The sequence below is a fragment of the Ambystoma mexicanum genome, chromosome 7p, assembly GCF_040938575.1.
Source record: "Ambystoma mexicanum isolate Mex_15411 chromosome 7p, UKY_AmexF1_1, whole genome shotgun sequence".
NCBI lineage: Eukaryota > Metazoa > Chordata > Amphibia > Caudata > Ambystomatidae > Ambystoma > Ambystoma mexicanum.
This window is the reverse complement of record NC_090939.1, coordinates 888441849-888466332: the sequence shown is the minus strand read 5'-3', so window position 1 is coordinate 888466332 and position 24484 is coordinate 888441849. Positions and strand designations below refer to the sequence as shown.

The window sequence follows — 24484 nt, the reverse complement described above, 5'->3', positions numbered from 1 at the left end:
CTGCCCTGATCTTCCTGACCTGGAGGGGGACACTCTTGTGAACTAGTATCATCGTACCCCTAGCACCTTTCGTGAATCCGGCATGGTAGACATTCGAGTAGTTGGATCTTTTGAAAAAGTTGGTGTTTGTGCCTATCAAGTGTTTCATTTAAGAGGGCAATGTCCGGCGAGTGCCGGTTTAGGTACTGGAGCACCAGTCTCCGCTTAATGCTGGAGCCAAGGCCATTGACATTCCAGGACAGTATTGTCACCTTGTTGGGGTTCTTCCTGTCTTCGTGAGTCTACTTGTTGGGGTGGCTGGGAGGATTAGTGGCAGTTGCGCTTTTTCCGGGGGCGCGTGTCGATTTCCTCTCAGGGGAGACGTCCAGGGTTTGCCTCGCATTGGAGTGCCTGAAGACTGGCAGACAATTGTGTCCACGGTCCTGGCCCAGAACAGTGTTTGTCTACCTTGCCTGCGCTCGTCGGATTCTAGCTTTCTTTTCTCGTGATTCCGTTTCCTTGAGTCTCCAACTCCCCCCACCCTGTACCCCCCCCCCCCCCCCCCCCCTCCCCCCAAAACTGGGAGCACCTGTCGCCCAAACATTGAACTTATAACTTGGTAAACTTAAACTTCGTCGGAATGACCCGAACTAGGGTGGTAACCCCTGTGGAGCTACCTGGACTGTGCTTGAGACTGCAGTGCCTAGGCGGCCGCAGTGGTGTCATTTCCGTGGTATCCCGTAGCAGATTCAATTCTGTGATGCCCAGGCCTCATACGTTCTCCGTGGTATTTCTGGTGGGGCGCCGCGGTGAGTCGGTTTCCGGGTCTATCGGAGTGAGAGGTGGCGAGTTCTGCCCGGGCTTGCGGGCGGACGGTACAGGGGGCGAGCGTCGGGCCGCAGGCCCATTGAGGATCTGTGTTTCGAGCCAATCCCATGCTTCTTTGGGGTTGTGGAATAGGTGGGTCGTGCCCTCGTAGTGGACCTTGAGCATCGCCGGGAAGAAGAGGGCGAACTTGATTGACAGAGCGAAGTTTCTTCTTGACAGAGTCAAACGACTGACGAGCCTTCTGGACCTCTTTGGTATAGTCCGGGTAAAACCCCACTTTGTAGCCGTTGTATGTGATTGGGCCAGAGGTCAGTGCCATCTGTAGAATAGCGTCCCGGTCCCGGTAGTTGAGGAGGCGCGCAGTTATAGTTCGCCCGGTGGGTACCCTATGTGCTCTTTCAATAGAGAAGAATTTCGACAGTTTCTTGGGGACGAATATGTGAGTCAGCTAGTCTTCCAGGAAAAGTTCGACACTGGGGCCTTCCTCTTTCTCCGGGATCCCAAGAATCCTGAGGTTATTGCGGTGTGCCCTGCCCTCACTGTCTTCGGCTCAGTATTCAAGTTGGTTGACTTTTTGGGCAATTATGGCGACTTGTTGTTCCAGCTGGCGTACGTTGTCTTCTGTGTCTGACACTCTTTGTTCCGCTTCTCCAACCCTAGACGATAAGTTGCGGAGATCTTGGCGTAGGAGAGACACTTCCATGGAGACTCCACCTATTTTGAGTTCCAGCGATGTTCTCGAGTCCCCAATTGCCTTCATTAAGTCATTCAGGGAGAATTGGGGGTCCTAAGTTTCCACTCTCTCCTGCTTCCGCCAAGTTTTGTGTCCCCTGGCGAGGGGGGGCCTCCACTGTGTAAGAGTCTATTTTACTCTGCAGGGTCTGTCTCTTGGCCTTGGCCTTGCCCATGGCCGAGTCGGTAGTTTGTGCGAGGATTTGGGCCCGGGTGGGTCTTGTGGGTGCCCAGCGGGGATTGACGTGGAAACCAAGGTGGGGTGTGCTTGCTGGGCGTCTCTTTCGCCTCTGTCTTCGCTCCCGGGCCTCGGCGGGGCAATGTGGATTGGTGAGAGCCGATCCCCTGTTCTGGCTGGTCTGGTGCGCTAGTTGGAGGGTCAGGAGTCCGCTGGCGGGGGGATGTGTCCGTAGTTGCTTCCTTTTGAGGAGGAGCGTAGTCTCTGAGTATGGGCCTCTCCTCGGGAGCTGCCGGACGTGTGGGGAGGAGGGGTGCCGCGTGGGCGGGACTCAGCCCCGTGGTGGTGGTGCCCCGTGAGGGTCGTTCTGCTGCGTGTCTTCCCTGGTTGCGGTCGTTGCACCGCAGGGGAGAAGAGCGTCTGGGGGGGCCTGCCGTGGGCAGGGGGAGGCTCAGTTGTTTGTGGAGAGAGATGCCTCCCGCCGCTGCTCTTCGAATTCGGCTCTGCTGCGCGTAAGCCACGTGGGGAGAGCCGTATTACCGTTGTCCCCAGGGTATAAGGGGCTGTGGGGGGGAGATATGGCGATTCCCCCGTCTCACTCACACGCGTACCTGATTGTTGCTGGGCCCGTGTGCAGCGTATCGTCCATCAGCAGGGGAGCCCAGCACACGGTCCTTCTTGTTGTGCTACGGCTCGACCCCGCGCGTTGCAGTCTCGCTGATGGGGGGGGGGGGGCCTCGATCTCCAGGGGGGGAGGTAGATGATGGGGGCCTGGGCCCCGAGCAAATATGCAGGTTGGCGTCCGAGGAGGGGGTATGGTGTGTTATAACACCCGCCCCTCACTAATGCCTCCCGGGTCCGCTCACTTGCAGCGCTGCCTGGGCCCGGAAGGGTGTCGTCGCTAATGGCCTCGGTTGCTGCGGGTCTCGCCCTCTGCTGATTTCACCAGGGTCGGGCAGGTGCAGGGACCGCCACTGGTTCTCCGGTTGTATCGACGGTTCCCTGCCGGGTCTTGCGGTCCGCCCAGCCGAGCGTATGCCTTCCGTCTCCGCTTCCAGAGTCTCCAGCGTTCGCCATGTCGCGAAGTGGCGGAGGGACGGGCGGTCGCTTCACCCGCGCCACAATGGCCGCGGATCGCCTGCCTGTCGAGTACAGGCCGATCCTCGCACCCCCTGCTCCGATTCGTCACGGGGATGCAGCGACTGCTTCCTTGTCGTGTCCGCCACCTCCTATGTGCCGCTGGGGTGTTTCTATTCAGCAGAAGAGGGATAAATTGCAGGATATATGCAGCCGCCGCCAGGAGCTGGTGCGATTAGGTCCGCATGCGTCGCGCGCGCATGCACAGTCCCCCTAGAATAAAACTATTACTTGACATGCATAAAACAAGTCTGTAGCGGATTAGCCTATTAAGATTACCTGATACGCGCTAGAAGTGGTTGATAACTGCGACCACGTCAAGGATGTAGAATGTTCTTGCTTCAGATTCAAGTGATAGTCAAGAAGTTGTAAAGGTAAATTAATGATTGATAATGAAATGCCAATATTAAAAATAGCCATGTAAGGCGACAGAATACTTGAAAAATGCTCAATACAGCACAGTTCCCTGTTCCCATATATATACATTGCGTTTGTGGGTTATGAAATCGAAAAATAATATATTGTTAAATTTCATTATTCAAAAAACTATACACTCATATCAATATCAAAATTATTACAAGGGATAGAACACCTACAATATCAATTAATCCATTCGGCTACCTACACACTACCGCAAGGCCTAAAGCTAAATCCGGACACTTGACTCACCGGTGGCGGAATGTGGACGAATACAGTGGGAATAGCGTTTTCGAGCAATTTCCGTGTCGTTTGCCGTTTATTCTTCTTTGTTACCCAAGATGTTGTGTACATGTCCAAGGAAAAGTGCCGGCTGCAGATGCGGTATCGATCACCCCTCTTGTCCTGTTAGACTTGTTGGACTCTACTTTCCAGCTCATCCAGTGGATATCTGCAATGTCTGACCCATTCTCTTATTCGATCAACAGTTTTCGGGAATACATGCATTGTAGTGACTTCAGATTTTGCATGGGTCTTTGAAGGGCAACCACTAATCGCACAGGCAGGCATTGTTGATAAATCTGAAAAGTAAATATCGACATTATTATACAATCTTCAAGAATAAAGATTTGATACAAAAGTAAATGAATCATACAATGATCAATGCAAGGTTTGTTTTGGTCGCAGGAACTATACCAGTTCATTATGTGCGGCTTAGTATTTGCAGAAATTGCAGAAATGTATAAATGATGTGACTAAAATCTGAACATGATACTCGTCCCTTGGATGTTCTGTCTTGCACGAGAAGGAAACATGCTTACAGTATTGTCATGATGCCTGCCCCCGGGAAGCCAGACCAGGCCCAGCAACCCCGGAAACAGGCATCATGCCATTTGAAGAATGCCCAAAAACCCCAGTTAGGGGCTGTTTGGGTGCAGGCCTGGCACCATGGGCGCCAGGCTCATTACAGAAAACTTAACTAATGCAGACCATGCTGCATACTCACCTGGTGCAGACCATGCTGCACGAAGCCACAAGCCAAATGGGGCTTAGGAGGGACTATTTTTCCTAAGGGACTACTTTTTTCTCGGGTGGGGGCTGTGGAAGAATACTTACCTGGGACTTCTTCCTAGGCTATTTAAACCACGCCCGGACAGCCACACGTGCTTCGCGTTATTCTGCATTCAGCAGCGTAACGCTCACCGTGCCTCCAGCATCTTCCAGTCTTCAGCCACGCCCGCTCAGTCCTGGACCACCTGGAAACGAAAAGAAAGGAGAAGAGGTTCAAACTTGAAACCTTACCTGAATTCTTGATCCATCGCGCCATCTATCTTGAAGGAGTCATCGCACGCGCATCGTCACGCACCTCGCAGCGCCGCGCTGCACTCACCATCCAGTGCAGCTTTTCCTCACTCCCATCGCAGACTCTGCATTTCCACACCGCTCTCCGATATCTAAGGGGACAAGAAAAGCCAGGTGAGCACGGGAATGCAAAAGGGCAATACAAGCTACCCCCAAAGACTTACCGGATTACCACGGAGGGTACTCGCCTCATCTCGGGTCGGCGCAGTTAACTCTGCATCACCGCCGCACCCCGACCCCTAAGGGTAAACCACTGGACATTACAAGCAACCCCCCAAAGACTTGCCTGATTTACCGCAGGGGGTACTCACCTCATCTCGGGTCGGCGCAGTTAATTCTGCATCATCGCCGTACCCCGGCCCCAAAGGGGAAAACCACTATAGACTTACCTGACTCTCACCAACTGCCCTTTGGACTCTTCGTGGTGGTTAAGTCGGCAACCTACAAGGAATCGGAAAGAGTGAAGATCAGACATTTGAACTCTTACAAACTATTGGATCCTAGAGTCAATACTGGAACTCACCAATTTCTCCACGCCAGTGAAGTAACTGGTCATCTACGCGCCCCTGCGCTCGATGCAGGATGGAGAGCCCACCTTTCTAAACCATCAGGTGAGAACAAGAGGGAACATCGGGAGTGGAAGGTGGGTTAACGCTCGAATTACGGGAGGTTAATTCCCTTTCTCCTTTGCAGAAAGATATTCATACGAGCCGACAAACGAAGTAAGTGGGGGTGTCCAGTCAGTCATCTCGGCTCTACGTGGCACCAGACCGACGTCCCCGTGGGAACCAGGTGAGCGTAACAAGTATAGACTGGACCCCCGAAGGATGCAATTCGATGACAATAGACACAGATGAAAATAAATAGATCTATTGATAGCATAGCAATGGAAACTCAAGTCAATAGCAATGAGACCAATGAACATAGCACTATTGTGTACTCTACTCGCAAATAGATGGAAATTTAAAAATCTGCGAAATATGACTAGGATACATGGCCTTACCTTGACCAACAAACAGTTGGATTCAGCAAGCAGAGCAGTATGTTGCAGGAGAATAGGTGGGTGGCCACAGGTAGCACACTGATGGGTTTGCTCTAAGCGGTCACAGAAGTTCACAGATCGCACGACGACGAGCAGATTAGTGTAGATCTCAGTGGTTGCCAGGTAGCACGTTCAGGAGTTGACTTGCAAAGCACAAAGATGTTCTCGTGAGACATATCAAGTGGTTTATAAAGTATTTGAATCAGGGGTGTGTTTGTGAATGAATGACGTATGTATGTCGTGGTATTAGGGGGGCGGGCTGCTTTAAGGGGGAGGCCTGGCTGGAGACACGGGGTCTGAGGAGGCCATGTGAGCAATGGCCCCTTGGCATGGAATACCTTTTGAAGTGTACATGCAGTTTGGCACCTTGGCCTTTCGCGCCCCTGACAGCCCCCCATGCCAGCCCTCATCCACTGGCGCGAACCGCCTTTGATAGTATATCGTTGCTTATCAATAACAAATGCCACATACCGGAGATTCTTGTGAGCACAGACCCACACTTCAACCGGTGTATTATAGTGGTCAAGACCCTAAGGCCTGTATAATCCAATGGTAATTGTTAGTATAGATGTGTGACTTTTGTAGAGACATAACCTACTGAAAGACTTTGAACAAGTGTTATATAGTGCATGCATTATCGAGAATATGTTATGTTAGCTTAGATAGATGGTGACCACTCTGCTTCACAGCGACCAGACCTTCACCCATTCGGAGCACAGATGTCTGACGTCCATCCTTGAATGGAGACACACTTGATTCATTTAAAAAAATCGAAACGACCGTTGTTAAAATATATGTGGTGTTTTATTTTGTATCTTACTTTCATGACAGAAAAATACAAGACTTTAAAGATTATACAGGTCAGGTTGCAGCACAGGGATAAAATCCCCTGTACTGACCGCTGTCACTCGGGAACGTTTCTCTAAAGGCATGAACGGCACAGGCGGGTATCACTCGTCGAACGCGGAGCCACCATGTAAAGAAACGATAGGCCACCAGCCTGTACCAGCTGTGAAAAGGAATGAAACAAACTGTTTTTAAATGACCAAGATAAGTTTAATAAACGTTTGTTGTCAATGACAATTCTTGTAACTAATGGCATTCTGCACGGACAAATGCTATCTAGACAATGCACACTATTGAACGACTTACATGCGTTACAATGATATGTAGATGTAATTTTGGATATAGTAGAAGAACATGAAATAGGAGTGGCATGACAAGCAGAGTATACTTACTCGTTACTCGGATTACGAGGACGAACAGTTGCGCGAAGTTCGTGCATAAGCACCATCATTCTTCTCAACACGGCCCGTGTGAGGCAGGCTGCCCTGAAGTCTGGCAGCTTGGTAATGCATTGCGGTCATGGATTGCCTTCCGAAATGTAGGCCAGGCATCCCGAGTTTTCTCGGCAGCAGGAGTTCTCCTCCTCGGTTGGCATTAGCTCGCACCGATTGCATGTGCACCAGGTGGAGACGCCGTCCATGCGACTAGGCCCAGGCTCTTCATCTGTTGATTCGTCCTGCCAACTGCCGTCCGAATCCCCATAGTTTTCGCGTGCTTCCCTTTCCAGTAGTTCCTCCTTGGTATACTCGGGCTCGTACATGTAGGGCATTATTGTAGCCATTGTGTGGTAAACAAAGTAAAATAACTTACCGAGATGGTACAGGTGTTCACACGGGCTACAAGCGGCGATGGTAGCTGAACAGAGCACAGAAACGAGTCACAAAATACTCTTAAGTAACACAGAGAGAAATGGAATCGAAAATCTGCTGCTGTGTTGTGAAACGGTCTGTTTATACTTATTGAGGAAAGAGGCGTCCTGCCATTTCCATGGCGACACGTCATTAGCTGAAGCACAGCGAATGTTGACACATGACGAGCTTTGGCGTTGGGAAATGGGCGGTACGAGTCTGCTGATGACAGGCTCACGGGGGGGAATTGATTTAGTGCCGCAGAAGCAGGTCCGCCAGGGCGATGCGGCAAGTGATAGGATTATCACAAAATGGCGGCTCCCTGGTGCCTGTTTTCGCGTGCGTTTAATGGATGAAAACTCGGGTAAGGTCCATAGGAAAGTTTTCTAAAATCGAGCCACTTAGGCTTAAAAAAACTTGGCCGACCCGTAGGGACAATAACATTTTTTACTAGACCATGCTTAAGGCTCCATTGGTCCCGATGTTCAGGAGAGCATTGTATATGGTGCTCTCCACCTGGCGGCCATCTTGGAATTCCAAAGGAAATTTCTTAAAGTAAACCACCATCTTACGATCATCAATGTTTTCATATGTGCAACCGGTGCATCACATTCATCATATCACAGTTCAGAGTGTTCCACAACACATTTCACCCTGTAACGTGTCACTGGTCACAAAGTTCATATAGTTGTGTGTATGTCTGAGCAGCCACTCCAATATCTTTTGGCATGCTTTGTTTTGCTGTATGCTTGCACTATACTCTATTGTACATGCTCTGCCCTGCTTTGCAATGTTATGCCCACTTAGGTTTGGCCAGGCACACTCTAATGTCATGCAATGGTTTTAAGCCATAGTAACATGTGTTTTATTTGTTTGCTGTGTGGGGTTTACAACTCTAAATGCATTTTAACAGGAATTCGCCTGATTTTTGTTTTTTCCCACTTATATTTTTGTGAGTTGACGCCCCGCCCCCACCCCCTTTTGGGAGTTTGAGAGGACATCATGCCAGTTGCATTTAGCTAGCTGATTAGGTCATGTCAATTGATGTGATGTTTATTGCGTAGTTTTGCTTTTGTCTGCTGTTAAAGTCCCTTAAAGCAGTCATAAGGCGGCATGTAACACTACCCTAAACATAAAGATAAACAGGACGGGAAGGTTAGACCCGGAAATGTAATCTGGTAATCGGGCTTTGCACCCCTGTTTTGACCAAATACTCGCATGCTGCCATCTTTTATCCGGGCAAGGTAACTGCAGCTCAGGTCAAGGAAAAATCAAAGGCTATATTAAACACTTGTGTAGGAGTGGGATACAAATAAAATATATCACATTATGCATATTAAATACCATTAGCACTCCGCCTAAGAGGATCTATGACTCGCACTGCTGTAAAATTTCCCATAAAGGTGCCAGTACGCGCCAGGAACAACCCAGAAGCCTGGCCCTGGGGTGGTTTCTCCCAAGGCAGCCATGGTTGAAAACGTACCCTCATTTAATTGCTCTTATTTCCTTCCAGGTCTATATAACCTGGCTGAGTCCTCTGGGACCAAATAAAATGACTTTGCCCTGTTTTCTTGTTCATAGTTTAAACATGCCCAGGTTCATAATGACACCCTGGAGCTGTGAAAGGCTCTCAAACGTCTGACAGCCGGTGAGCCAATGGCGTGTTTACTTAAACATTTTAGCACAATCGTAGGTACCAAGAGAGACTACTTTGGTGTGTTGGTACCAAAGTGTCAGAACATACATGAAAATCAAGGGATTTTTGTCAGGGAGTGTCGAAAGGTGAATTCGCGTTTCTGATTAAAACTCCTGCTTAATGTTCTTAGGATTTACAAGTGTACAAACGTGCCCAGATCATCATTTCTCTTGCCCGCAAATCTGTTTTTGAGGCACATTCACATATGTTTAACCTCTATTATCTCCACATTGGTTGGCTTGGGAGCTTTTCGGTACTGATCTTTGGATGCACCGGTGTTCAGGTTTGTTGGCCTGGGACCTGAAACTCCCCAGCCTGCCTTACCTGCTCTTCCGTCGTTTGATGTGGCTTTACTGCAGCATAAAGCACTGTACATAGCGTGCCATAGCCTTGTTACAGTTCAACCATAATAGTATAACATGAGAAATAGTATAACCAGTAACTTTCGCTTCCTGTAGTCCCGTGAATGGTCGCACATCCACCTTTTACATACTTTAATTTACATAGTCTAATTAAAGTAAACTGTATACGCAGCTATATTTTCTCACTATAGAAGGCAGAGTATTAATCTCCAAGTAAGGCACTACCTCGTTTCACCTTGAAATAAAACAGTCTAGCATGACTTTACAATAGGAAACTCTTAACTAAGCCTGTTTTTCTTTTCACCCATTAGTATAGCTGGAATCAACCGGTTTCTTGACGGTATTTGTAAAAACTGAAATATAGGCCTCCTGTTGGTTTTCCCGTGCTGTCTGGCGTACATGGTAGGCTGGTGGAAGTGCAAACTGATGTGAGATTTCACTTTAAAACAGTCTAAATATCTCTGCAGATGTGGCTCAGGTTAACAATCGTAAGCACAGAACCAGCAGTTTCATTTGTAATATCCATTTTGCTTAATCAAGTTTTGCTTGATGTGCAAGTTCTGTTTGTGCACTACTTTTTTTTAGCAAATAGGTGTGTGTGTGTGTGTGCGCGCACCCACACAAGGAGAAAAATAGGAGATTAATTTGATCTTTGGCATGACTCTCCAGTTGGCAGGAAAAACATGTAAATGCTATTTGTGGTAAAGATGTGAATGAAGCTTGTGAGTTACCCACTTCCATCTGGGCCTTGTGTGATTCTGAAGTTTGACCTGGGCTGAAAAGTATATAAGGTCCCAGGCAAATGAGCCACACAACTTCCAGGATTGCCCAAACGCACTCTAGTCTCTCAAGCATCCGACAATGCATGCTGTACTAATTTATAATTCTCCAAATCTGGATTGGAAACGGAACCCATTTATGTCCTAAAGTCTTGTTAGCTGCTCCCTCGCTTTTGCAGAATCCTGGTTAACTTAACAGGACTGACATGCATCCATGTTATCACAAAACATTCACCCCTGCTACATTCCTTCCCCGCCACCTGTGTTTGTAGCATCTATTTCCCGCTTTCTCATTATTTCCCATGCGCTCATTTTCTTTCTTCCAACATTGGTCCTCCACTACCAAGTTCTTATTTTAAGTGCAGATATCCCAAAAAGTGAACTGGGAAAACTAGCATAATAAAGACACCGCGACTAGATTTGATGCTGCTCATTTACCATCTGTCTGTACAGTTGTAATAATGTTGCCTGCCCATTGGTTAGAAATGCCAGTGCACAACAGGGCTATCCACGGTGCATTCCTGTATCTAACCTGCTGTCATGGTGCCCCATTAGTCTCCTTAGCCTACTGCCAAGGCGGCTGATGCCGGCTGACTTTCTCATTACCAGGCTGGTGTGGAAGCAAACGAACGCCAAACCATGTCAGTTCAGTTAAACGGACATTTTATTTGTTTAATTACAATGCAAAGAAGCAATCTGACAGAGTAGCCCTGTCAAAGAATGAACTCCCAAGTGAATAAAACTCAATCTTTGTTTTTCTCTTAGACTAATACTTTAGGAGTTTCTTGTTGCCCCATTAAGGTAATTAATCTCACAACCGTGTATTAGTTCTTACTTCTAAAACCATATTCCATCTCATACCTGCACACCTGTGCTCCGTGATGAGACCACGTTGTCCTTAATCAACCTTCTCACTCGTCTTATCCCAACTGAGCGTAAAGTTTCTGACACTTATCCAATCATGCCACCAATTGGCATATTATATGTCCGACATTCATCATTGATGGTTAAATTTTTTTAAATTTTTATTAATGTTTTTAAAAACGTTTCAACTTTTCACTCCTTGTCCCTGAACATCTCATTACCTACATTACAACGTACATCCATCCCTCCCTCCACCCTCCCCCCGTGGAACAGTCTCCTCCTGCTATCCATTGTTCTCCTAGTCGTGGTATGTGGACAATTTGTTCATTTGTTATCAGTCAATGGTTTTGGCCGCCTGATTGAGGCACAATCTGACATGCATTATGGGCTTACTGTGGTGAGACTCCTCTAAAATGTAAGTTAGCCTTTTCTGGACGTGGTCAGCAAGCCATTAAAGTATATTTATTCATGAATCCAACCCATAGCAGTTAATTTGTTGCAGATTTTCCATGGAGGGCTGTCGTTATCCTATCCATTGTACAGATAATGGTGGCAACATTGATTCTTTCTTTCCCGGAACCTTAGCTCCTTTCCATTGCATCAGACGGCAAGCCTGTGCAGCCAGTAGCAGCAGCGCTGCCACCCCTGTCCTTTTCCTGCGGTCCTGCTCATACTCCTCCAACCCAAATAGTATGAGGAAAGGTCCATTAGTACATTGGATCCCGTCCAGTTCCCTGATCCATCCCATGACTTCATTCCAAAACACCTTAATAGGAGGGCACCCCCACCACATATGCCAATAATCCGCCCTCTCACCGCATTGGCGCCAGTACAGGGGGCTTGTTGACTGGAACATTTTTGATAATCTATACGGGTCAAATTGCCATCTGTGTAGTAGCTTGATGGCATGCAGTTTGTACTGGCTCGCGATTGATCTTTGCAAAGCGCCTTTGCATATTTCCCCCACGGGTCGGGATCTATTTCTGATCCGAGATCCCATTGTCATCTGAGCCTCAGATTTATAGTTGACCCCTTCCCAGAATCTATCAAAGCTCTGAACATGGCAGAAATATGGCCCTTAGACTCTCCTTTTGTCTAGAAGCTCTTCAAATGGGGTAAGATCTCTATGGATTTTCTTTCCATTTGTCCCTCATACAGATTCCTTTAAGCTGAAGGGAAATATCGGTAGGGGACCTATGCCCAATGCCTCCTAGTTCTACTAAAGTTGCCCTCCCTCCAGAGTTCACCCTTTCTCTCGAGACCCGCTTCAAACCAAGATTGGAATCTTTCGTGATTAGGGATGTCTTCTCGAACCCCAGGTGTCCAGATATGATTCGGGGTGGGGGGTCTGGTGGGGAAGACGGCCATGAAGTGACCCCCCCCCCCCCCGCATGTCAATCCCTTCCCGCCAGATTTCCCATCTGGTGCCCAATGTCGGGTGGTCCCTAACTCTGCTTATGAGCTTGCATCTCGGGACCCATAGCCATTCTGCAACCGTGGCTGAGGTTGTCTAAGTCTATCCATTGAAGTCCTTTCTGCCCTCTCGGATGGGGGATAAGAAGTCTTGGCTGCACCGCCTCGTATTACTTCTGTGGGTCCGGCAGGCCCACCCCACCCTTGTCTTTGGGCAATGTTAGGACCTCGTATGATACTCTAGCCTTCTTCCCTTGCCACAGAAACCTCAGGATTGCCCTTTTTACCTCACCAAAGGAGGGTTTCGGAAGTCGAATCGGGAGCATTTGGAATGGTTAGAAGAATCTGGGCAGATACACCATCTTCACAGCTTTCAGTCTCCTAAGCCAGGACATAGTGAGTTTTTGCCATTTTTCTAGATTTCCCCGGAAGCTTGAGAGAAGACGAGGAAAGTTGGCATCGTATATGGTGTCTAGGTCACAAGATTACTTCCCAGATAACTGAGGGTGTCACCTCCAATCATTAGGCCCACTGGGGCAAATCTACCAATCTCCCCCTCTCCCCCTTGTCAGGTTTCTGCAGTGGAAATAAAATTGACTTGGCCCTATTGATCTTGAAGCCAGACAGCTCCCCTGTACAGTTCAATCATGAGGATTGCTCTAGGTATGGATGTCAGAGGTTTCTTTGTGTAAAAGCAGGTTGTCCGCATATCGGGCCAATTTGTATTCTCTCCTGCCCACCCTAAATCCCTCTACCTGTATGTCTCCTCGAAGTCTCTGGGCCAGGGGCTCAAGGGAGAGGGCAAACAATATCACAGAGAGGGGGCAACCTTGCCACATTCCTGTACCTAGGTCGAACCATCAGGAATAATCCCCATTAAGTTACCGACGATTTGGGGGACGTATACACTGCCTTCATTCCCCTTCTAAACCTAGCACCTAGTCTCACTTTGCCCAGTACCGCCTCCAGGAAACTCCATTCCACCCTATCGAACGCCTTCTCTGCGTCTACTGAGGAGGACCGGACCCCTTTCAATGTTTCGTGGCTTGTGGATCAAATGCAATGTCCGCACCCTATCAGAGTGTATCAAACGAGTATTTCAAGTCTTGCTGCAAGTACCATTGTGTAAATATTGGCGTCAATGTTTAGTAGTGGTATGGAGGCCTTCCCTGTGATCCCCTGCCATGTTGCCTTTTCTGCTTCCCACACCGTCGTCCTTGGTATCTCTCCCGTATTGTTAGTTTTGAAGTATTCCCTTATTTCTCTCTCCATCTCAGTTCGAAAGACCCGATCTTTCCACAATGACTTGTTACATTTCCACTTTGATCCCTTGTGCGGGAGGCCCAGTTCAAATCAACCGTGACATGTCCTGATCGGAATATGTGATCGGCGAGATCAGAGCCCATTGCCACCTCCCACAGGCCGCCTGTGACGTATAAATTGTCTATCCTTGTGAAGGTACCATGGGGTGCCTAGTAAAAGGTTAAAAGGTGTACCTTTTCTCATTCTGGTTAACACTCTGCCATGCATCATGTAGCCCTTAGACCTAGCATTTTCATGATCCCTTCTTGAACTTCATCTAATGGGTCTCGCTTTTCAGGGTTACCCACTTGCTGGTCTAGTTTAACATCTGCACAGAGGGTCTAGGTCTACCGCCATTTCTTCTTCAGTGCACCTATCGACCCGGCAGCCAGTCCTGTAATTCAGTACACACGTCACCACTTATCTTCTACTTGAAGATCCCGTTCCTAACCTTTCTGCCCCCTGACTCCTCCATAAAGGCATCCGATACTGCCCGGTTAACATCACCAAGCCGAGTTCAGACCACCAGCGGAGAACGGATACCTCTTGGTCCCTTCCTAAAACACCCTCATTAACATTCAGCCCCTTCCGTTCCTTCCCCAAAAGTCAGACCCCCCAAACTCCCACATTTCTCACACTGAATGCACCCCATTAGCAGATGCACCACAAGAACCGCAAAGGTCCAGGATGCCTCCTGGTCCCCATTCCCAAGTACCTGGATTCTCTAGAACCGCTCCCGCCCAATGTTATTGTAACCATTTGAGGTCCGGGCGTCAACACTTAATGCAGTGTTTATGCGGCCATATTTCCTTAGGTCCAGTGACTCTCTCCAGAGTGCCCCGGGCCTAACCTGCTTCTAGCACTTCTGGAGATTAACATGTGGTTCTGCACCATCAACTTCCAGCTTTGTAAGGGGAACCACACTCCCTTAGGTCGGTGTGCCGATGCTCCTTGGGTCTTTCAAGCATCCATCCCTGGGGAGGCATTCATCTTACTGTATTTCCTGGAGCCTGGTATGAGTCTCCTTCTCGGTCCTTGAATACGCCACTGTCCGTTGTCATCTCGCCTTCTGTCTTGGTTCTGCCCATTTTCCCGGTTGTCCAAAAGCTCAGCAAATCAGTTTTTTGTCCCTCTCCGTTCTCAGCCTCTCTTTGCGTCCTTCCAATTCAAATGTAAGAGAGAATGGGTAGCCCCATTTATAGCGGACTCCTTGTTCCTTTAGCCACTTTGTGAGGGCCATGCACATCTGTCTCAGGGCCAGGGTTAGTGATGACAGGGTTAGTGGAAGATCGTCACTCTCGCTGCATCAAGGGTAACTGGACCACTGCGTTTTGCTTCTTCCAAGATTCCAGCCTTGTCGCGGTAGTTGTGGAAACGGACTAGTACAGTCTTCAGGCCTCCATCCCCTGCTTTATGTATCCTTTCAATCTTTGGTTCATCAATGGCGTCCTCTTCGAAATAAGAGCTTCATGATTTCATGGAGCGTCCTTTTCTTGTCCTGTTCACTCCTTTTCTATCACAGATGCCAAAAAGTCTTACGTTGTTCCGCTGTTCGTGATTTTTCAAATCGTCCATCTTTCGGCGGAATTCCTCTTCCTGGGTCTCTATTTCAGTTATTCTCTGATCCATCTGCATCTCAACAGTGCTCACCGAGGTCTGATTGTTTTCAACTCCTTTGAGTGTCTCCTCCATTTTGTCCATCCTCTGGGTGATTGTCGACCTTCCCGCCAATGTCCGCCCTCATGTTCTTGATTTCTTCCAGCAAGGCTGCCACGTCTCCCTTGGTTGCCGCAGCATCAGTCCCGGAGTTCGCCATGATACCGGTGCATGTGCGTCGCCCCCTGCTCTCTCCTTGTAGCGCCTTCACCTTTTCAGATAGTTCAACGCCCTCAGTGCGGCGGGACAATCTGCAGTCTGGCTTCTTCGCGTTCTTAGGGTCCGTTCCACTGTCCCTGTGGCTGGCACACGCCCCTATGTCGGGGGTCCACCCCACACTAAGGTCGCCAAGCTCGAAGGTTGGCGGAGTCACTCCTCCAAGGAGTTTGTTTCTTTATTGGCATTTTATTATGATTACAACTTTAGTATGTCATAGTTAGCATGTTATTTGCAAGTCTACAGGCAACATGTAACACAAAAGCAACTTTCAAAGAAAAGAACATCATAAACTGTCCATGTGTTTGACAATATAGTCTGGTGTGAACAGTTCCAATGTAGGGGGAAGCGTGGGCGGCGAGGAGGGAGGAAGAGCGGGGGGGGGGCCCAACCTTGACCCCATGTGTATCTCGCCACAGACGCTGCTGTGGGTAATGAGTTCCAGTGACATCTGGGTGGACGTGTTCAAAGAAGCTTATCAGAGGGGTGAAACATGCTCCACGTTAGTTCCTTCCAGGCGTCCAGCGCCACACTTGAATCTTCAGTGGATCTGGCGACACTGCCCTCCCAAGCTTTAGTTTCGGAACCCACCCAACGCTCCAATTCTCTGTACCATGTGTTGTATTGTGGGCCACCAGGTAGTTTCCAGGCTATTGCAATGGTCCTTTTGGCTAGCACACATTATGTCCATGAGTTTCATTGTGTTTGAATTTGGCTAGCCTGGGCTAAGCTCCTAAGACATTCGCCGGGGGACCATTCATACCGGGACATGCGTGCCTCTTTGCAGGCCTGTTTTATTTTAGCCCATAGGCACTGCACCTTTGTGCATTCCCATAGCATATGGAAGAGGCCTGCCTTGTCGGTATTGCACCAAATGCAGTTAGGTTGCATTTGTTGAATCTTGCTATCCTGTGTGGTAGATATGTGCGGTATAGTACGTTCAGCTGGATTAGTCGGAACCTGGGATTCTTAGGAAATGTAAGAGCCCTGTCCCACTCCTTGGCGGTCATCACTAGCCTGAGATCTTCCTCCCACCTGGATTTCAATTTGGCGCTACGAGGGTTAGGGGATGTCAATTAGGTGGCCGTATATCTGGGACACTGGTTTCCACCCTCCCCCCCCAAGGTTGTATAGCAATGTCATGAAGGGATGTGTTTCGGGTTCCTCAGGCCAGGTTTCCCATTTGGCCCGCACTATTCTATGGATTTTTTTGGTACCATAAAAATTGTCCGCTGTGTATGCCATCCTCTGCCTGAGGCAAACTCTGGGAAAATGTCCTCGGTGTAGAAGTCTTTCCCAGAGTCTAATGCTCTTCAGATCGGCGTTAGTTTTGCATAGGTCTGAAATCATTGGGACTTCTGGGAAATATGGATGTTTTAGGCGCAAGAGCGTCTTGGATCTGTGCCATATTTTTCCTTCCCAAGGTAACGAAGAAAGGTGCTTCGCTCGGGAGGTGTTGGGGCGCCCAGATAATTTCTTTAGTTGTATCGGGGAAAACATGTGTTGTAGTAGGGCAGTCTCAGATGTGACTTCATCCGCTAGCCACTTAATCACAAAGCTAAATTGGGCCGCTAAATAATATTTCTCTAGGTTTAGGAGTTGGCTTCCGCCCTGTCTGTATGGTAGGACCAGTGTGGATAGTGCCACCCTGTCTGCCCTTCCCCCACAGGAACTCTCGGAATACTGCCTCAAGAAATCGAAAGAAGGGGGTATTGATGTAGTAGTGCACGTTTCGGAATCCATATAGAAATCTGGGAACGATCATTTTGATGATCGAAGCTCTACCAATCATTGACAAGGGAAGTTTAGACCAAAAGCCCATTGATTTGCACAGTGTGGGAAGCGCTGCCCTAATGTTGGTGGTTCTTGCCCCTCAAGTCTGCCAGGGGAAATGGCAGGATTTCGACTTGGTAAACTGTATTCCTGAGACCTTGGCATCGTTATCCAGGACTTCTAGCATTGTTGTTACATTAAGGTGTGGATCCCTGAAATATAGGAGATCATCCGCATAGAGGGAGATAATGTGATTTACCCCTCCAACCATATGCCTGCATCGAAGAATTGTTTCCTGAAGTAAATGGGTTCTAATCCCAGTATGTAAAGCATGGGGGATAACGGGTAACCCTGCCTGGTGCCCCTGCATATATCCCATGCTGCTGACACATTTCCTAGATTTCACCTCTGATCTTGGTAAAGTACTTTGACCCATCTAACAAACCAAAGCCAAGACATTCAAGGACTGCTATCAACCACTCCCAATATATAGAATCAAATGCCTTAATGGCATCTAAAGATAGTAGTTCGTACGAGCCTCTGTTTAAATTGGTTTGGGCTATTACATGCTGGAGTCTGCGTAGGTTCATAGTAGTGTTGCGATCCGGCGCAAATCCACTTTGGTCAGTATGTACTATTTCACCTCTAAGCCTGGAGAGCCTCTTAGCTAGTACTGTGGTTAGTATTGTTACATCGTAATTGAGCATTTCGAGTGGGCTGTAGGAGTCGCACTCGTCCGCAGGTTTATTGGGTTTGAGCATTGGAACCACAAGGGTCTCTCTCATGCTTTCGGGTAGGACCCCTTGTTCATATGCCTCCTAGAAGACCTTATGTAATAGGGGTGTCAAAGAAGATTTGTAGGTTTTGTAGAATTCTGAGGATAGCCCGTCACTGCCGGGAGCCTTGCAGGTGGCCAGGGATTTAATTGCCTCAGCTATATCTTCCTTGGTGATGTCTGCTTCTAGGTCTTCAGATTGTGCGGGAGATAGGACTGCCCAGACTATCTCTTCTAGCATGTCTGTGATCTTGTCCGGGGAAACCCAGTCTTCATGGGAGTACAGCTGAGCATAGAGTTTAAAGGTGTCTCTGAGTCTGGTGTATGGTGCCGTTATTGTCTTTCAGTGCAGAGGTTTGATGTCTAGGGTGTTCTTTTTTGCAGAGCCAGGCCAGTACGTGGCTCGGACTGTCTGCTTCCGTGTGTACCCTGGTGGTGTAATAAAATTTAGCGAGCCTTCCCCAAGCTTTTTTGCATTAATCTGAGCGTTCAAAGTTGATCTTCCCCCTGTTAGCTATCTAGGGAGGTGGATTATAGTCTCTCAATTTCTTTTTCCCGTTGCTCTATTTCCTTCTCCAATAGTTTCCTGATGCGTTGCCGCTTTTGCTATGATTTCTCCTCGTATTACTACTTTCATGGCATCCCATACCATACTCCTGTGTTTTACACTTCCCATGTTTACCTCGATATAGTTCTCTATGGAGTCCTGGAGTTCATCTCTGGATGCCAGATCTTTCAGAGCTTCTAAGGGTATTCGCCACATAGGGATTGGGGGGGGGTTCCATTGCACCACTAGGGGTGAATGGTCTGAAATGGATCTCCCTAGGTATTGCGCCCCTTCTATTTGGAATAAATGTTCCTTGCTTATAAAAACGTAATCTAGCCTAGTGTAGAGGCCATGTGGGGATGAAAAATACAACCCCTTTCCCCAGGGTGTAATTCTCGCCATGTGTCTACCAGTTCCAGTCGCTCCATCATGGTGTTTAGCGTGATTGTGGCTGCCGTTGGGCCCCTTGGTGAGGACCTATCTAGTTCCGGATTGTATACACAATTAAAATCTCCTCCCCAGATAAAGAGGCCGTTTCTGTATTGTGCAATTTTGGCATACATTGAGTTCAGGTGAGCTGGGATGTTATTGGGGAGATATGAGTTCACGATGCATAACTATTTGTTCAACATGTCCCCATATTATCATAAACCTGCCCTCTGGGTCCTTCTCTGTCTTTTAATTGGAAGGGGAGTTGGGGGTTAATCCAGTTGAAAACCCATCTAGCATATCTGGAATAGGTGGCCCCAAACCCCTGCCCACCCCAGTGTTCCCGTAATTTGGATTCCTCTGTACAATGGGTCTCTTGTAGTAGAGCTATTCCTACCCCCTTCCTGTGCAGGTAGGATTTGATTCTGTTCCTGCGGAGGGAAGTGCCCAATCCCCGTACATTCCATGTCATCAATGTCATCGCCTTGATTTTTGTTGCCATGGTGTTTCGGGGGAGGGGGGGGGGGGTTCCAAGGTTCCCAGTACCTCGACGGCAATGCCTGCAGCTGCGTTCAGGCAACAAGAATGCCCCACTGCCCCAAAGCCCAGCCCCAGCAAGCCCGCCCCTCCCCAAATCATTGCGTTGTCACTTGGAGACATCTTAACTGCGTTAACCTTCATTCCAGTGAATGAAAAAACAAAACCGAACAAAAAACTGCCCCCAGCAGTTGTTTCCAACAGGCAACGCTCAGGGGTTCCTGAGCCATTTGACGCGGCTAATGTGTCGGCAGCCGGCCTGCACGGGTTCCAGTGGGGTGGGTCGTAGCCAGTATACGTTTGGTTCCTTGAGCACCCGTCCAGTGTCGCTACCATTGGCAATACAGCGTTGGATGGTCTTAGTTGACCTGCATCGTGTCGGTGTGATATTGCACGGTATATCGTGTGGAGCTTGTTGTCTTCATCTCACGTCCGCTTTTCTTTTCATCTCGCGTCTGCTTTTGTTGGATTTTCTTTCTTCGGCTAGGTTATGTTCCAGCCACATGTTTGCTGCAGCTGGGGTCTCCAGAAATATTGCCTTTCCTTTATAGAGCACTTTGAGGCGTGATGGGTAGAGTAGCATGTATTTGAGGTGAAGTTTCCGTAACCTCGCCATCACTGGTACGAAAGTTTCTTGCGTGTTGCACTGTGGGGATGTAGTCTGGATACATGACAATCCTAGAGGAGTTTCTCCTAATCTCCCAGCCGAACCTTGAAAAACTTAGTGTTTCTCTGTCACGAAAGTTTAAGATTTTCGCGATCATTGTGCATGGGTATGATCTTGGTGGGGGCCGCTTTTGTAGGGAACAGTGGGCCCGCTCTACAGAGAATCCCTGGGAGAGTTTTCCTACCCCGATTTCTTGTTGCAACATAGTCTCTACGAATTCAGTTGGGTTCGATCATTCCATATCCTCCGGAATCCCTAGGATGCGAATATTGTTGCGACGGGCACGTCCTTCCGTATCTTCGGACCATGCCTCGAGTCGTGCCACCTTCATCTCCAGCTCTTGGACCCTTGCTTTCAAGTCTGAGGTCGTCTCGACAGTGTCTTGCAGGCCAGCTTCTGCCGTTGTCACTCTTTCAGCCAGGTTGCAGGCATCTTGGCGCATTAGCTGCAGATCTGATTTGACCTCTTCTATTTTGGTGTCAATAAATGTTCAAAGTTCTGCAGTGGCCTGCAGCACTTGCGCATCTTTGGGTTCTTCATCAGGGTTTGATGGTTCCCTATCAATACTGGCGTCGTGTTGCGGTTCTTTAGGCTTGACGGTTGTGAAGGAATCCATTATTGACGATTTTGGTTTGCTCTTGGAGGGGGAAATCTTTATTTGGGTCTCCCAAGTTATTAGGGTGGTTGTGGGGGTTCCCGTTGCCCAGTTAGCGGTGGTGTGACCAGTGGTAAATGGACCCTCCCTGGAGGGGAGCTCGTATTTAGGCCTTCAGGCGAGCAGATGATTCGCTACGTGGGTTCAGGTTGGCCCACCTCAATGCACTCTGCCAGTACGGGCTCCCAGGGTGGAGTGAGTTTGGTTCTGTCCGCTTTGTTCACTGTTCCGGCTTACACCATGGTTCTCACTGTGTTGGTTTCCGAGTGGTTTTCCACCACGTAGTCCTGGACAGGTGGCTCCTTCCAATTTGACGTGGTTGGATCATTAGTCTGTCTACAGGAGTGTGGAGCTGGGCGGTCAGGTGTGGATCAGCCAAATGTTTCACTTTGTGATTCAAGTAATGCGTTTTCGTCCCGTAGTGGCCTAGTCTTAAGTTACTCTATTACCACAGCCTCAGATAGTGCGATCGTTGTGAGTTTGGTTACTTATTCTAGCCAGGACCTATCTTTGGTCACGGTCCGCTTCGTGTTGCTGCGAATATGGCACAGATTGTTGCAGTGTTTAAAGATGTTTGCGGCCCCGGGGCGGCGGTTGGTATTGAATGGAGTTGAGGCCCCCATCGACAGCTGGTTAGGGCTGTGCTTGTGTCCTCTCCTGAGGCACTTGTGGCAGATGCTTAAGGGCTAGTGGTGGTAGCTGCTTTCGGTCGCCTTGAGCCAGGCCTCTGCGCTCACTGGTGATTGTTATGCCTTTTAGGTGCAGGGGCCTGGTGCTCCTTTGTGTGGCATGTGGCTGGTTGCTGAGTTATCCTAGCTTAAGCAGAGTTTCAGATGTCATTTTGCATTATATTTCCTGTGTGCCGCCGGGGGGGGTGCTGTGTGGCAGTGCTCCATCTATCTGTGAGCGTATCATTGGGCTCCACAGCGTTCCCTGCAGCATGCTCCAGTGTGTACCCAGCCCCACTGAGCAAGCTGTTCGTCCCCCCTCAGGGCAAGTGTCCGTGGAGCTAGCTGGTCCGACTGGTCTGGAGCCCAAAGTGTTAGTATAGATGGGGTGTCCAACGCAATCTCCCTTTTACTCACTGTTAGTCACAGGCCGCAGTTCTCGGCCCTTCGATCAGGGCAACTCTTCCTCCGCGCTGCGCCATGGTGTTGCACCTTATTTTGTCCTTCGTTCCTCCGCAGGTGCCGGCAAGTGGTCTCCCGCTGCCCCTCTCATCTTCTAGGACTTGTTCGGTCTGCCCAGCGCGGCTACCCACGAGCGAGTCGCGGGGCTCCGTCTTTCCTGGTATCCCTGCAGGGCGACTCGCCTTGTCTCCGGTATCCGCTCCCCATACTCGGTGTGGTTCAACCGGTAGCCCCAGCGCCCTGCCCCCGTCTCGCAGGGTTCGATGTTTCGCTGTTGCTCGGGGCCCCGGTGTGTTTTCTCCATCGCCGGTCTTGGAAGCAGCAGGTGCCTCTCACTGTTTGGGCAGCAAGGATATTGAATCCAGCAGTTCCCCCACACGTCTTAGCTGGATTCCTCTGTTCAGCCGAGCTGTCTCGCCGCCGTGGGTGGTTCTTAATTCACCGTTGCCATTTTGAGAGCCGCAGGGGCGCCTCTGTAGATGCTTTGTTCTCCCCTTTGCTAACTCCGATTTTATTCAGCGGCAGGACTGGGTGTAGGGGAAGGTTTCTTCCGTCTGTGGATGCAGGTTTTGTTGCTTAAATCGGCATTTGTACGCCATAGCACGATCAATTATGGGATCTCCGGTGGGAGCTCTGTAGGTTTCCGTCCTCACACCATGTGTGCTGGCCACACCCCCCTTGCTTGCTTCTGCCCCTCTAGTGGGTACTTGCCCATATATTGGGGGTTCTCCCCGCAGGGAAGCCGTTCAGGGTGGGGGGGGTTAATCGGTACCCACCCTTTCTGGCCGCTTGTCTCTCCTCTATATGCTCCGCCGATGCCTGGCTGCCGCTCCTCCTTGGGGCTTTTTCCTTCCAGGGGAACTGTTCAGCGTGAAACACTTGCTCCTCTCTTCCTGGGGTGCAATCTTAATTGCTTCTATTTTCCCTCTGGCCAAAGTCTCAGAGGCAGGCACACGCCCCAAGACTGGGGGACCAACCCTCTCACTGACCTGGGTTGCCATGTTGTCCTGATTGCCACTCTTGGAGATTGGGGGCTGACTGGGGGAATGGGTTGCCAGTGAACCGTAATTTCTCTGACTAGTCCTAATGGCGGTGTCCGCACTGCCCTCTATCCAGGTTCGAGGCGCTGTATACTGCCTCCGCGATGCGGCCCAAGATTACCTCTTGGACAACGCAATGTGGACCGGTCTGCGCTGTTCCTCCTTCTCTTTGAATAGGGTGGTGGCAGCAACAGCCACCTTGTTCCTTCGCCAATATCGGTCCGGGAAGCAAAGCTTCCTGTAAGCCCTGTCACTTCCTCGTCTGGGCGCGCCGCAGGCCAAGAGGCCGTCTGCTCCTCCTCTTTCACCACACAGAGCAGACCGGATTCTACTTTCACTTTCTCTGCGATATTCGTTGGGCCTGTTCTCGGTTTGCACGAGGATTATTATAATTCCCCCCCCCCCCCCCCCCTCCTCAATCTTGGGACAGTCAGTGCTGTCCTGTTTTCTCCGGTTTTCTCCGCTTGGTGGTGTGGGGGGGGGGGGTGCAAGTGGGGGCTCAATCAACTTTTCTGGACCTCGGGGTTAGAGGTCTACGCAGAGGCTTCCAGCTTCCCTGTGCCCCCTGGTGGCATCCGATGGTTCCATTTTTAATTGTCTTTTTAATGTGGCTGTTTATATGAAGCTTTCCCCCCCTTTGTTCAAACCACCACCACCCCTTGTACTTTTACAAAAGTACAGCAAAATACATTACATTTTATGTAAAGGTTTCAGAACTAGCCTCTCCCTAACCTGGAACACTGCGATCTGCTCTCCATTTTCATAACTATGCTGATGTTTTTCTAATCTCAATTAAAACAATTTCAATGTGCATCAGATGTTGTTTTTCCTGTATGCTAGGGGAGTTTCTTCCTTCCGTGGATTTTCTGTCAATCATATTTTCATTGGCTGGGCATGAATATGAACTGAATTATTTTTTATTTGTTTACACCTCCTACAGGGTCGGCCATATATTTTGGGTGCTAAAATATTGGATACCAACTGGTGTACCCACAGGGAATGTTGGGCTGTGCCTCCACCTTTACTGCAAATTGCAGAGTGTGTATAATGTGGCTGTTGTATATCCTTTCGAAGATGTGATTTTCCCTGTCTCCTATGTGACTTGCAATACATTTATTCTTTTCTCCAATTCTGAGATGCTCCTGATCTGGGGCAAAAGCTCAGGCAGGTTTTGGAAAAGATGAACTAGGGTAGTTAATTTAAATGTACTATAATGGCCAATACTTCCCTAACCACCTCTGCTGTCCAGGAGGCCATGTGCCACCCGCTGTTCA

The 24484-nt window shown here is 49.0% G+C and overlaps 1 protein-coding gene across 5 annotated transcripts in view; it reads left to right on the top strand.

Annotated features, from left to right (window-relative positions):
• The window catches only part of TFDP1 (transcription factor Dp-1), a 774278-nt gene that overhangs the window by 96023 nt on the left and 653771 nt on the right, over positions 1–24484 (top strand). The gene's annotated exons all lie outside the window — the stretch shown is intronic.